At 41.6% G+C, this 13,742-nt stretch overlaps 1 protein-coding gene across 1 annotated transcript in view; it reads left to right on the top strand.

Moving 5' to 3' along the window:
• Positions 1–13,742, top strand: part of LOC126474730 (homeobox protein Hox-A4-like) — a 447,456-nt gene that overhangs the window by 266,705 nt on the left and 167,009 nt on the right. The window lies entirely within an intron of this gene.

Here is a 13,742-nt window from a genome sequence, read left to right as displayed (position 1 = left end):
AGACGACTGGGAAGACCGTGGCTTGGTCAGATGAAACTCGATTTCAGATGGTAAGGGCTCGTAATAGGGATCTAGTTTGGCGCAAACTCCACGAAGCCTCGGATCGAAGTTGTCAACAAGGTACTGTGCAAGCTGGTAGTGGCTCCAGAATGGTGTGGGCTGTGCTGACAGTTGGTCCAACTGAACCGATCGTTGACTGACAGTGGTTATATTCGGCTTGGTGAAGACCATTTACAGCCATTTATGCACTTCATATTCCCAAAGAACGATCTCCTGTCTCCGGGCCACAGTTGTTGGTGATTTGTGTGAGGAACAGTATGGAAAATTTGAGCGAATGATTAGGCCACCCATATCGCCCGTCAAGAATCCCATCGTACGTTTATGGGGCATAATGGAGAGGTCATTCATGCACAACATCCTGCACCGACTACACTTCCGCAAATATGGACGGCTCGATGGCTCAATATTTCTGCAGAGCGTTTCCAACCACTTTTTGAGCCCATGCTAAGTCGGATTGCTGCATTACGCCTAGAACAAGGAGGTCCGAGGCGATATTAGGAGGCATCCCGTGGCTTTTGTCTCCTTAGTGTACAGCACAATAGTAATATGCAGGTGAAAACGGGAATCCCCGCTAGGCCTTCCGGATGGACATGTAAATACTTGGGCTGCGTGCGACCGGAGCCGGCCGGAGGGCGGCCGCGTCATCACGCGACCGACACGCAGGCACGCATGTACGCCGCCGCTGCCTTTGTTCCTGCCGCCGCACTCGGTAAAAAGCCGCCCAAACGAGCTGGCTCTCGCCCTCGCTGCAGGAAATGCGATCTCTCGAGGTAAATAATCAGTGCGTCGCCAGCAAGTCTGATTCTCAGCTGGTGTTTCATCTCGCCGCCCGGCGAGGGGACTTCGTCGCATTAGTCTTCCAAATTAAGTGTTATTGTGATGTTTTCGCCCTAAAAAGCCGACCCGCCCTCCTCCTACGTTTTGCCGTAGCTTCGTCTTCTAAACGCAACACAGAAGTGAGGTCACAGGCTTGTGTGATCGCCCTCACATTACATCGGTCATTACGGGTAATAAGCGTCGTCTCCAACCAGTTTTCTGTACCACCGAGACCGGACAGAACCGTAGCGGACTTGGTATGGTGTTGGTCATTTGTGTCGTGACGTAACTCTCAGAACAGCTCCGCTGTCAGACCCAGCTGCACAGCCATGCTCTTGACATCCCGCCACTTCATTCTCTTCCTGAAGGTGTTACTGGGGTGCTGAATTGAAGAAACTCGTGTGTAGCAATAGTCCCTCTTGGCAGTTGAAACGTCCCCTCAGAAAAATTATAAATGACTGTGCTTAAACTGACACACAATATTTTTAGCGCAACGCAATCTGACTTTCAGAAATCCCTACGAAAGAATGGCCCTGACTAACAATAACCTATACCTTTCATGAATGACTTACCTCACAAACATCTTCGTTACTCAAACTACTGCAATAAAGCGTCCGCCAGTACTGCCAGCTGCATAAAAGATTCTAGCTACTGATAGGCATAGTTAACAAATGAAAGATTTTGGTAAACAACAAACAATGTATTTACCTTAACAGTGTTCAAATTTACTCTTTCTGGCGCACACAAGTCCAGATCGTCCGCTCTTAAAATCCTGCCATCTCTCTTCCCACATCCACCACTGCTGGCGGCTCACCTCCACCTGCGCAACGCTACGCGCTGTTCACATCCAACTGCCCAACACTACAATAGAGAATATTTCAACAATGCCAACCAGCCACAGACTGCACACAGTACAGTCAGTAATTTTCATACAGAGCGCTACGTGGCGTTGCCAACATAAAAACCTAAACAGCCTACTTACACAGTTAATAAACACAAATAAACCATTATTCCCTTGTTTTCGGGTTGGAACATCTGAAAATGTCCAAATAAGAATTTCCTTCTATATGCTGTTGTAACACTCACTGAATACTCTAAAATAGCCCTTGGCTATGCTAGCGTTCAGACACACTAATGATATTCAGAGAATCCAACAGTCTTCAAAATAAAATTATCTGAACATGGGGGCAATACCAAAAAATGAATCAGAGCTCTTTCTAACTCTTCGCACATAGGTAAGCCTACCAAACTCCGTGACGTACTTTATTTCGTAATAGCGGACACATTTTTTGTCTTTAAGTAAGACAGACCTTCTACACACAGTTTCAATCGCGTTCAACGGATGGCAAGGATGTCTTCATGCGGAAATTACATTTCTCGGCGGGAATGAATGCTGTGTGCGGAACAGGCAGTTTATCGCTTGCTGTGTGGAGGGAAATACGTCGTTTGTTACGCTGATCCTGTAATACAAGCTCATTAAGATAAATTGTTCGAGTAATTAGTGAGACATTTATATGCAGTTGTATTACCAATGGAACATAATTATAATCTTAGTCATCGTAGTTGGTTTTAAATGCCTTATTACTGAATCATTGGCTTAGGAAAATGACAGCTCTTAAGTTTAGTGTCCATTTCAGAAGGAATGGCTCCATCTCTAAGTAAACGTACGAAGAGGAGAAGCCAGAAATGAGTTATGTGACAAGAGAAGACAATCCTATTCAACTGATGACCTTCATGGAGCACTTCAGAAGATTTTGGAAGAAAAGTGGTCGATGTACACAGCCGCTAAACATTTCTCCTTTCCATGGAGTACTTTAAAAGATTATGCCGACCGCAGTGATGGTGACGAAGACAATGTGACCATTGTCAAAATGGGTAGACCGTCTGGCCTTACGAATGCACTGGAAGTTGAGGTAATTAATTTCATAATACAAATGCAACAAATAGCATTCGGCCTGAACGTTAGCTACATAATTCACTAACCACTGTGGCACAGTGAAATCAATGTCTAAGAAAAACAGAATTCAAAGAACAAAAGAAATGATATATCTGCGTCACTTGCAAAGAGAGCTACAGCTGTGGAAAGAATAAAAGGGCATGGATTCAGTGTTGTTTTTGTCTTCGATCGTTTCATAGAAGTCGTCACTCCATCGATTCACCTGATGTTCAAAATGTGTGTGAACTCTTATGGGACTTAACTGCTAAGGTCATCAGTCCCTATGCTTACACACTACTTAACCTAAATTATCCTAAGTACAAACACACACACCCATGCCCGAGGGAGGACTCGAACCTCCGCCGGGACCAGCCGCCAGTCCGGACTGCAGCGCCTAAGACCGCTCGGCTAATCCCGCGCGGCCCTCACCTGATGCTGCGGTAGTTATCTATAATATTTGTACAAATGTTAGTGAAAGTGTCACCGATGCTGAAAATGAGTGAAAAGCGCGTTAAGTGAACTTTAACAACGCTAAAGAAAATGATCACGGAATTAAGACCATTATCGGGAAATTAATTGTATCATGCCACAGACTTAAGTATACTATAACGAAATTTGGTACCAAGCGCACTTTGTTTACTACAGTTTATAACTTCAACAATTTTTCATTTCTTAAATGTTCTTTATCATTGGTTAGTAGAACAATGTACTGGTCTCTTACATGTAAAATATACTATTTCTAGGGTGAATATTTGTTTTTCTTTTCCATTTACAATCTTTAATATAATGAGGTTAGGTAGGTTTACCGTTATGGGGATTTCTGTAGACCAGAAAATCACATTCCTCCCGTGTCAACTGCTATAGATCGCACATCCATCAGAGAATAACACTTTTGCGTGAGACACGGTATTTGGAAATCGTGCAAAAAGAGCACGGGAGGCAACAACTAGCTGTGCTGACTCGTCAGATAATTCATCTGTCTAAATTATTTCATACAATACTGACAGAAGCTTTTCCTCCGCTTCAAAGCAAGGATACCAATGAAAACAATCTTTTATTTTCTCGGATATGCTAAAGATCCCGTTCCAGTATTCCTACGACGGAAAATCTTTGGACATACCGGGGTTCGATCCCAGGTGCTACACGCAGTAGTGAGAATTACTGACTTGATAGATTCTCAGTTGTGATCTACTATTCGTAACCAGAGGATATGACAATCTTCAGTATTCCTGTTATATGCAGATCCAGCATAAATAGTAGCACATATAGATACAGAGAAGTCACGAGGTACTACTTGTTGAATAGCGCCGCCATTTTGTTCTCGTTAAGTTGCCTAGGATAGGATTACTGGACTTTTTGAATTTATGATCAGGGCTACGGTATAAAACTAGAGCTGCCCGTACAGTGTACTGAACACAGCACTAGCTTTTGAGAGGGAGAAAACGGATGCGGATCTATTCCACCCTCTGGAATAACGTATTTGGTCTTATATTAATGCTAGTCATACAAGTATTTCCATAGGCGGTTTTTACAAAATCCTGCAGGATTTTCTTCCATAACAGCTTTGAAGCCGAAATGAGCCAACTACGTGTCGTACCTGTCCACAAGGAAATGAGCGACCGCATTTCGCGTTAATGTCCGTAGCGGAAAACTGAGTTGGAATTATAGTGCCACTCAGCAGGAAAACAAAACTTACAATTATTAACTGACGTAGATCTTACTCCAGAATGCAGTACTTCGACGAGCATGTTCTTTTAACCTATGAATGTACACAGTACGTGAGAAAAACATATAACCTGCTTAATACGGCAAAAATTAATACAGAAATATAAAGATCAATAAACAGGTGTTCTATGGGTTTTATTAAATAAAAACAGCTTCGTCAGTTTGAAGAAATGTCGAGAGGCTTTGTAATATAATTAGCTCTCTAGAGGTATCATAATAGCTACGTTACTGGTGACCATGAAAGGGAACTTAGTTAACGAAGTCAGAATACACGAAAACAATCTCTCGTCCTGTTGTCTGTCTTAAGTGGAGAAGAGCATGGAAATCAGTACATTACATTCGACAGCAGGATCTGCGTCAAGTAACATATGTGTGCTGTTTGTTTTCTTATTGAGTGGCATTGGAAGTGCAACTCAGTTTTCTGCTGTATATGGGAACACGAAAGTACTGTTTATAACTTGTTTCTAGACTGGTATGGCGTGTAGTTTTTTCACATCGGTCTGACTGTTCTTCACTGAGCTGCATCGGTATTTGTCCTTTTTAATATTCTATAATTAGCTTGGCAAAATACCACATGCTACTAAAACTGTTTTCATGAGTGCCAATGCATTACACAAGGTCCTAGGCACCTGTGAGTTCTGGAATGTAAAGGCTTCATAATTTTCTTATAACGATGGCTGTCGTTGCTAAATTCACCTCTGTTAACTTCATTATGTGTGTCACCTTAGGATGTTCAACGAACGTGTCTTGTAATGAAAATTAAAGCATTCATTAACTAAAGCTGAAGTTCTGTTTTTCAGACGGGGTGAAACCCATCTCTACCGCCAAAATTTCCGATCTTGTCCAGAAACATTTTCTATTTTGAATTCGAACCAGGAACAGTTGCCAACATGAGTAACGTAGAAATAAATATCCTCGGAGTAGTGAATCAACTTAAAGCACTTAATAAAAGCACGTCTTCTGGTTCAGTCTGTATAACAATTAGGTTCCTTTCAGAGTATGCTGATGCATTAGCTCCATACTTAACAATCATACACAAGAGTTCGCTCGACGAAAGATCCGTACCCAAAGACTGGAAAGCTGCATAGGTCACTCAAATGTTTAAGAAAGGTAGAACGATTAATTCACTAAATTGCAGGCCCATATCATTAACTTCGATGTGAAGCAGGATTTTTGAATATGTATTGTGTTCGAACATTATGAATTACCTCGAAGAAAACGATCTATTGATAAACAGTCAACATGGATTTAGAAAACATCGTTCTTGCGAAACACAACTAGCTCTTTATTCACATTAAGTGTTGAGTGCTATTGACAAGGGATTTCATATTGATTCCGTATTTCTGGAATTCCGGAAGGCTTTTGACACTGTACCACACAAGCGGCTTGTAGTGAAATTGCGTGCTTATGGAATATCGTCTCAGTTATGTGACCGGATTTCTGATTTCCTGTCAGAGAGGTCACAGTTAGTAGTGACTGAAGGAAAGTCGAGTAAAACAGAAGTGATTTCTGGCGTTCCTCAAGGTAGTGTTATAAGCCCTTTGCTATTCCTTAACTATATAAACAGTTTGGGAGACAATTTAAGCAGGCGTTTTAGGTTGTTTGCAGATGACGCTGTCGTTTATCGACTAATAAAATCATCAGACGGTCAAAACAAATTGCAAAACGATTTAGAAAAGACATCTGAAAGGGAATATTTCACATCGTGCAGCCCCGTCAGCAACTGTGATAATTAAACATATAACATGTCAGCATCAGTTGCAAATAGAAACCAAACATGACTGGTTTCTATTTGCAACTGAGGCTGACGTGTTATATGTTTATATCTCAAAGTTGCGAAAATTGGCAGTTGACCCTTAATAACGAAAAGTGTGAGGTCATCCATATGAGTGCTAAAAGGAATCCCTTAAACTTCGTTTACATGATAAATCAGTCAAATCTAAAGGCCGTAAATTCAACGAAATACCTAGGAATTACAATTACGAACAACTTAATTTGGAAGGAACTCATAGAAATGACGTGGGGAAGGCTAACCAAAGACTGCGTTTTATTGACAGAAAATCTAACAGATCTACTAAGGGAACTGCCTCCACTCCGCTTCTCCGTCCCCTTTTAGAATACTGCTGCGCAATGTGGGATCCTTACCAGATAGGATTGACGGAGTACATCGAAAAAGTTCAAAGAAGGGCAGAACGTTTTGTATTATCGCGAAATATGGTAGAGACTGTCACTGAAAAGACAGGATTTGGGCTGGACAGCCGGCCGAAGTGGCCGTGCGGTTAAAGGCGCTGCAGTCTGGAACCGCAACACCGCTACGGTCGCAGGTTCGAATCCTGCCTCGGGCATGGATGTTTGTGATGTCCTTAGGTTAGTTAGGTTTAACTAGTTCTAAGTTCTAGGGGACTAATGACCTCAGCAGTTGAGTCCCATAGTGCTCAGAGCCATTTGAACCATTTTTTGGGCTGGACATAATTAAAACAAAGGCGTTTTTCGTTGCGTCGGTATCTTCTCACGAAATTTAAGTCACCAACTTTCTCTTCCGAATGCGAAAATATTTTGTTGACACCGACCTACATAGGGAGAAACGATCACCACGATAAAATAAGGGAAATAAGAGCTCGTACGGAAAGATATTGGTCCCCGTTTTCTCTGCGTGCTGTACGAGATTGGAGTAATAGAGAATTGTGAAGGTGGTTCGATGAACCCTCAGCCAGGCACTTAAATGTGATTTGCAGAGTATCCATGTAGATGTAGATTTTGATAGAAGGAACCCATGGTGTCCGGTGGCTAGTTACAGAGTGATAACGTAATTATTATTTAATCGGTTTGTTACCTCTGTTACCGTCAGTTATGTGAAAATGCCTTCACAACAGTGAAAAAGCCATTTAACACGGGAAGGACGCGGTTTCTCGTAGGCACCTATTTACACATGCAGAAGTACTGTGATGTGGTGGCCGTCGCTGCGGGAACAATTGAGCAGATCGTCGTTCTGCTGCTCTTCCATTATATTCATAGAATGCATAACGAGGTGCTTATCAGCCGACTCTTGTATCAGTATTTATACCGATGTGTATCACTGCTAACGTACAACAAACACCACAAGAAAACCGTCGACATTTGCTCTATAGTGCAGGTTTTTTCAGTGTAATATGGATAGGAAGGTAAGTGGGGGTAAGAAATAACACTGGAGGAAAACCGTCGACATCTGCACTTTTGTACAGGTGATTTCAGTGCAATACGAATAGGAAGGTAAGTGGGGGTAAGAAATCAAATGAAATACAATTTCCGTACAACGAGTAACCGAAGACTACGAAACTCTTAAACCAAAATACTAAGAAATAATAATAATAATAAATAAAGGCAAACTGCCCGACTTTTGTAGACGATTTTGGAATACTTTTAGAAAATATGACAGATGGAGTTATTCAAATAAACCTTCTGGAAGAAATAGAAAATATAACTGATCTCGAAGTTTCAGCTGAAAAAACGAAATTCATGACAAACATAAAAAATGCACCAAAATTCTTGGAAAGACAAATAGATAAAATAGAATGAGTAAGTAAATTTAAACATTTTAGGGAAACTACACTACAGAATGGACTAGAATAATTTGCAGTAGATGTAAGAGTTAACGAAGTGGAGAGAGCATATGGTTTGACAAAGAATATTTGCAACAAGAACTACATATGAAGAAAAAAAAATAAAACATTAAACCACAGTTCAAAATGGCTCTGAGCACTGTGGGACTTAACATCTATAGTCATCAGTCCCCTAGAACTTACAACTACTTACACCTAACTAACCTAAGGACATCACACAACACCCAGTCATCACGAGACAGAGAAAATCCCTGACCCCGCCGGGAATCGAACCCGGGAACCCAGGCGTGGGAAGCGAGGACGCTACCGCACGACCACGAGCTGCGGACAAACGACAGTGGTACGACTGGAATGTTTATATGGATGTGATGGCCGAACGATGAACGATAAGCCGGATAGAACAAAGGTACTTGAAAGACGGATTATTACAAAATAGTGGATGCAGTACAAACAAAAGATGGCTCGAAAATGAAAAGTAATGAGGAGATCTACAAAAGAATAGAGAAAATATCAAAAGTAATGGATAAAAGGAAATTAGTCTTTTTTGGACACATCTGTCGAATGAATGACAACAGTCTAACGAAACAAATGTTCCTGTATTTTCAACAGAAGAAGTCGACTGTAGCATGGATTACGAAAATAAGGAAAGAATATGAAGTAACAACATAAAGAAATCGGAAATAACACAGAGAAATCTTTTCAAGAATAAAATACTAAATTTAGAAAGCTTTCAATGCAGAAGAAATAAGATATGAGGACCAATATGGAGAGAACAAAGGAGATGACAACATGCAAAGAAGATGGAGTACTGGAAAAACGGGACACAACTAGGGGGGAAGAAGAGGAATTGAACTTGTTACGTAATCGTAGCTGGTCAGTACGAAGATTATAAATAAATAAATCGTAAACGACATCCCGAAATTATGTTAGGGTTCCTCTGTATACTTTAACATAGAACATCGAAACAAAAAATAATCTTATATCTAAGTAGTTGCTTCGTTGCTTTACTAGTTTTGCCTCACAGACTCAGTCTTCGCAAATGTTTTAATAACAGATAACATATTGTCAAATGGTTCAAATGGCTCTGAGCACTATGGGACTTAACTGCTGAGGTCATCAGTCCCCTAGAACTTAGAACTACTTAAATCTAACTAACCTAAGGACAACAAACACATCCATGCCCGAGGCAGGATTCGAAACTGCGATCGTAGCGGTCGCGCGGCTCCAGACTGTAGCGCCTAGAACCGATCGGCCGGCTTCTATATAGAAGCAAGAACAGGAGCATTTAACTTTGTATATGCCACTCTTCATTGGTTGCAACTTGGTATTACACTTTGCCAAGAAATAACAGACTGACAAATTTTGGCATTTCCTCCTTATTTGTAATGGTGATGCTGGTTGTTTAAGTTAACTCCGGTTTTCTCAACCAAGGTATTTATGAGGGACATACATAAGAGTAACTATACAGAAATTAGCCTACTCGTGGCCTGCAACCCAAGTCCCGTTGAAGCTAGAACACACACACAATGACACATTGTCACAACAGACGCTGCGACTGTATACATTTTTAAAATATTTGTTGCAACCGTCTCAGCTGCAATTACTCACGTTTGATAACTAGTTTTATCACATTAATTAGTAACTACTTAAGCAGATAATATATAGGCAGAAAATATTTATAATTTAAAATTCTTAATATGGAGCTAGGATAAGTAGATAACGTATATTGATAATGTTTAAACTTAAAAACTCTTAAAATTATACCTGATTAATCACAGGCTTAAAAGTCAAATTTGTTTAAAAAATCATGGGACGTCCGCGTAGAACGACTGACAAAAGAAACGATGAAGAAACACATCGAAAGAAAGCACAATAAAATGAAAAAGAAAAGGGAAAAGCGTAGTTGCCTCTAGGCCAGGAGACCGCAGGTTCGATTCCCGGAAGGGGGCCGAGACTTCATCCGTTCGGGAACAGGGTGCAGTGTCGTCCTCATGATCATTTAGTCATCTTCGACGTGCAAACCGCCGAAGTGGCGTCAAATAAATAGACTTGCAATAGGCGGCCGTACAACCCCACATGTGTTTTCTTGAGAATAATGCTAGACAATCATGTCACTTCATAGTACTACTCTTTTTATTTTACAGTTTGTGAGAATGGCCTTTATAAAGAAATCTGGCTTTCCACAGTTCGTGATTAACCAGGAGCAACTTTAAGAATTTTAAATATTTTCAATCTATCTTATCTACTTGATTAGTTATTTATTAACGTTTTATTTTATTTTATTGTTAGATCTGAAGATGATTGTTAAATGTGAGCCAAACTAGGTATCAGGTGTGATTAATGGTAACTGAGACTGTAAATGAAATATTTTAAAAACTTGGCACGTTGGTATTTGTGAGGAACAGCGTTCTCAGAGCATGTGCTCCTGAGGCTTTGATGCTGCGGAACACTACCGCCGTAGGCGGCAGATAGCAGGCGACTGCGCACTGCAGACCAGGAGGGCGCCACGGTCGCGACTCGCCACCCCCACCACTGTCGCCAACCCTTCGTCGCCATTGGGCGTCCGCCCGCCACCCTCCTCCCGCCGCAGCGCAAAACTCACCCCGCCCAGAGCGCACCACTACGCCGGCGCCTGTAAATAGACTGTCTACAGTGACAAATAAAATTAACTCCGGACTAAAACGATTTGGGTGAGCGGCGGCCCCGCCGGCGAGGGAGGGCGGACCCCTCGTGGCGGGGGTGTTTGTGTGCGGCAGTGTAATGTGTCTCCGAGATTTGATTTTCTCGCCTCCTCCTCCGGCGCCGCCGCGGCCGGGCCAGCAGTAACGGATAGGGGTGACAGAATTCCAGGCGGTAAATGGGCTGTGCCTTCGCAGCTCGGGTGCGCGCGCAGGGTGAACGAGGATATCCCATCTCGCCGCCCCCTCACACTCCGCGCCGTGCGGGGATATTCTTCTTCAGACAAAGGATTGCGGCTCCGCTCGGCTCTCCAGTGAAGGGCATAAACGGGCACTGCCAATTCGAAGAGGAAAGGCGCAAGGGGCCCTCTTTAGATTTAAGAGGCGACATCTGATCGCTGATTTATGGGCTCCGCTGTGTTTTGTCACGCGGCTGACGAGAGGGATGGGGTGGAGGCCCATTGTGCTCCGGAGAGCAGGGTGCGAATCCGTGGACTGCTTTCCAGTAGACTGGGTCCTTATTCGATCTAGAGTTCATAAGAGTGCGGCACCGAACGGGTGTCACGACGGCAGATATTAGCTTCTCGAGTGACGTACTTAATAGCACCCTTAACCAAGCTGCAGTAACATTATTTGTCTCCCTCTACAAAGAACATACATTTACAACTCGAGTCTGTCGCCGTAAATCTGCTTGTAATAACAGTTTATTCTCGTCGACTTAACAGCTCGTTTGGCTCCGGCCACCTTAGCCATCACGAAGATAATTGTAGAGCACCCCATCCGTTTCGATTATTCAGTGAGAAATGTAGCTAGTCGTCTTATACAAGTCCCATTCATCCACGTAAAAATACGAAACGTCAACAATCATGAGACGAGGAAGAAAGACCATAGCAAAACTTCTTACATTCTGAAAGTTCAAATAGGTTACGTTGGTGACGAAAAGGGGTGGGGATGGGGGGGGGGGGCTAATGTAAAAAAGACACAGATTGTTTCCGAAGTAAATCAAACAAGGGAATATTGTTTTCAGAAATAACTGAAGGGAAACCTGTGTCATAAAAACAACTGAAAACTTTATATTTCAGACAACGAATTCATGACACGTATACAAAAATTTACATCCAAATATATTTATTACCGCCGGCCGTGGTGGCCGAGCGGTTCTAGGCGCTACAGTGTGAAACTGTTCGAATCCTGCCTCGGGCATGGATGTGTGTGATGTCCTTATATTAGTTAGGTTTAAGTGGTTCTAAGTTCTAGGGGACTGATGACCTCGGAAGTTAAGTCCCATAGTACTCAGAGCCATTTCAGCCATATTTATTACCCCATGCTGAAATTATTTCATGTCTTCGACCACTTTGGTTTCCTCTACTGATACTTCAACTCTCATGACATACGCTTCCAAATACTTATGTTTAATTTGGACCTCGGCTTTATTTTTATTTTAGCGAATGCTGTCTTCATTATTGGTTAAATACGACCCACCTTTTGAAACCTCTGAGAGAAATATAGGAAACCGCCTAAAAACCAAGTCCAGGCTGGTCGGTACTCCAGCACTACTCTACCGGGAGCTATCGAAAGAGGTTTAAAGAGTGGTACATCTTGCCATGAAGAAAACTTCGGTTCTTCAGTATCTCGGTTCATAAACGAGTTGAGAGTTTGCTAAGCACACACCAATGAGTAGTTCAGAAAGTTTTCATTTCGTGGAATTCCTTGACTCCACAATGTTCATTTAATTGTATTTTTGTATGAGCTCTTAATTTTGCTGTCGAACTTGAAACAATATAATCCATGAACTACGGATGGATTGAACCGTTAATTATAGACCAGTCATACTTTCCTGTCTTTCTCTCACAACCTGGAGATTCGCTGAATTATTTAGTTAAAAAGCAGATTATGAGGAAGTATGAAATGTAGAACCGACTGTACCGAACTGAACATTATGGGCAATGGTCTTGTTTTCCACAGTAATCTGAATTTTTAGTTATTTAACAAGAAGTAACAGTCGTAAGAATCAATTAATTTGCGTAAGTCTCAAAGGCCTTCGCGACTATTGACATTGGAGGTAAAATTTTGTGGGTTGTTTAGGCCGCGGCATATTTCTTCTATATGATCAGCGTTTCAACCTCTCTGCTGGTATCTTTTTCAATATCTTCTGGTGTCCATCATTAGCAGTGTTCAGTTAACCACAGACACCGCAATATCCTGAAATAATTCTCAGCAGAAGGTCGAAGTGTCGATCGTATAGAAGAAATACGACGCAGCTTAAGAACCCAGAAAATTCGACCTTCAGCAGTTAATTTGCTTATATTTCATTAATCTGCTTTATTATCCTAGACAGAGTTGATATATTTGTGTTATTACCAATTTCCAGTGATGCTTTTAAGATTTCTAACAGAAATAGACTGCGTCACGAGCTATGTATATGAAAAGCCATTTGGTGAAACGAAAATTCCTAAATAAGATGGCTTTACATTAGTTGTTGTCTTAATCGGTAGTGAAAGTGAATGGATGCAAAGCGCTCCATACAACGCTGTTACACTCGCATGCCTGCTTCCCTTACATGACTCTGATACGTACGTTTCAGCGTACTCTGGCGTAACTAGTTTCTTAAACTTATTACTTTATGTGAGCTAAATAAAATTTGTCTTATGCTGTAGACCAAACTATTTTGCACTGATATTTTTGCATAGATTCATTTATCATGAAGTTTCTGGTTCCGATGGTGGATGAAATGTTACCAGTAGTAATTATGAATACGTGCCGATTTCTTCATGATATTGATTACTCAGCTATATTGAAAAATTATTTATTTTTTGGGTGTGTAGGCTATCATGAAAATGTGATTTTGTATATAGCGAATTAGTAGATTACAAATCTATTTCAGTCTGAGACCAGGCCTAACTGTTTTCTGCTTCACAGTGCTTTTCA

This window comes from Schistocerca serialis, chromosome 4, assembly GCF_023864345.2.
Source record: "Schistocerca serialis cubense isolate TAMUIC-IGC-003099 chromosome 4, iqSchSeri2.2, whole genome shotgun sequence".
NCBI classification, from domain to species: domain Eukaryota; kingdom Metazoa; phylum Arthropoda; class Insecta; order Orthoptera; family Acrididae; genus Schistocerca; species Schistocerca serialis.
This window is presented reverse-complemented; position numbering and strand designations above follow the sequence as displayed.